This window comes from Notolabrus celidotus, chromosome 20 (assembly GCF_009762535.1).
Source record: "Notolabrus celidotus isolate fNotCel1 chromosome 20, fNotCel1.pri, whole genome shotgun sequence".
Taxonomy (NCBI): Eukaryota; Metazoa; Chordata; class Actinopteri; order Labriformes; family Labridae; genus Notolabrus; species Notolabrus celidotus.
In genome coordinates this window covers 7,797,526-7,799,820 of record NC_048291.1, presented here as the reverse complement: position 1 = coordinate 7,799,820, position 2,295 = coordinate 7,797,526, and positions in this window count along the sequence as shown.

The following is a 2,295-nucleotide window of genomic DNA, read 5'->3' as shown; positions in this document are numbered from 1 at the left end:
TGGTGTTTTACATCTACAATGTTTAGAAGATAATGATATTTTCTGATTAGGAGTTAGGAAGATCCACTTTTAGTTTCTATGCTCCCAATACTTGGAATTTGCTACAGAAAAACTTTAAGCTGACAACACTAATACCACTAAGACAATTCTGAGTTTTAATTTCTGATCTCACTGATTTTAATATTTTTCTACTTAGACCCCTTGCTGTATTTACTGTTTTAATTATTTTTCAAATGTATTTTATTTTAAAATGTGTGCCCTTACACCATTTAGTTTATGAATTGCATATTGTCTCATTTTTGTTTTTGTTTTGTTTTTCCACTGCAACACCCTATCCTTCTCTAATTGTTTAATTTTAATTGCCTGACTTTGCTCTGTTGTTCTCTGTACCTCAGCAGCATTGTAAATGAGGGTTCTCCCTCAATGTGTTCCCAAGGATTTAAATATAATACATGAATGAATGATTGAAAAAACTTCCTTAAACCCTTTTACTTGAGATATTAAAACATACCAAGTTTCTGAATACACTGACCCTTATAAATGAGAGTGGATTTATTAATATGTCTGTGATAACAGATTTAATTTTTCCTGTAGTTTGCAAAAACATACATCAAATTAAATAATCATCCTTAAGTCTTTAAAAGAAGATAATTACACTCACCCATAGCCCAAGCCACATGTTTATGATAGTAAATATAGAACAGTACAGTGTTGAAATATATTCAATGACAGTGTATAAAACAGACAGGAAAACAATCCTAACATTTTCACTGAACTCAAAGATTTTAAACAAGATATCTGCTGAATAACTTATGACAACTAATGTCTTAGCCCTTTTTACAGTATTCAGTTAATATGATTTTGTCAAACTAAACGTTCAACAGTCAGAAATGCACTTTAAAGCACACATATTTTTATATCTTTATATTTATAAAAGAAAACCCTTCATGAAATAACTCCTACAGACTCCAGCTCTCCTCTCTGTTTGTGTTTCAGTCTGGAAATCTTACCTGCAGGATTAAAAAAACCGAAGGCCATTGCAGAACTGGTGTGCATGTTCGTTTTATAGTTGCTGCAAGGACAAAAAGCTCAAAGGTGGTGACTTCTATCCATGATGGAAAACATGAAGAATCAGCTTTGCTCTTTAAGGTGTCAGCTCACATGGCTGCAGCTTCACACGCAGGAGTCACAGGGAGGGAAGAGTGTTGGGTTTTAATGAGGTGTGATATTCCTCTTTTGGAATATGACACTGAGGAACAGATCAACATCAGGATGAGGTCCTCAGTATGAACCTTTAATAATTTATGCAGAAAACTTGGGAGTTTTAAACATTTACTACATAGGATTTAGATTTTTAAAGAATAAAATTTACACTAGGTTTTAAAAAAACAGAACAAAATGCAGTGATAAAAGCTCCTGATCCTGGGTTAACACATATCAAGTTATAGAGGTTAACTTAGGCAAGCTGTATCATATCTCTGAGTAACATGAGGCACGTGACTTAAATGTCAACATCATGTGAAGCAGTGGTAGTTACTAAAACAGTCTTTGAGAAGTGATTGCAAAATCTTTCTCTGCTCTGAAACCGTCCAACCACCTGACTCTTCTCTTGTATGATGCTTTGCCTGCTGTTAGAGACCCTGCTGCAGTCTGCTGTCACCTGCAGGATCTGTGCAGGCTCCATACTGCTTTAATGAGGTGCAGTGTGTGTGTGTGTGTCCAACATGGGTGAGGACATCCGTTTTCTCTACTCCAGCAGCTTCCTCATTAGCTGAGCGCTCCTGTTCATAAGGTGTCACACGCTGTCACTGCACGATGAGCCACAGCGAAGGTTTGGTTGGAACTAGAAATCCAGGCCTCACACTGTAGTTGTTGTGTTTGTATCAGCTGGAGTACCAACAACTGGGACATGTTGAATTACCGTAAGTGGCATCATGTTAGTTTTGGATTTGGATGGAGCTTGCTGGTAGTTAGACAAACTTCATATTTGCATTGTCTGTCGAGGAGTGTTACTGGTGGGTTTTCTGTGTCACCAAAGATTAGTCTTAATGGGTGCAAGTTATACGTTTATATTAATTGTCTCAATTTTACATGGATAATATAAAATCCAGATTTGAGTGCATTAGAAAAAAAGCAAACCTTACATTTTGGTCTTTGTGCTGGGACAGGTTCAGGTGTCAGAGGGGTTCCAGGAAGCTCATGTGAATAATATTTGGCATAGTACAATATTTATATATTGTCAGAGGAAAACAAAGGAAATATAAACAAGGTTTCAGAGACTATATAAAAAGCAAA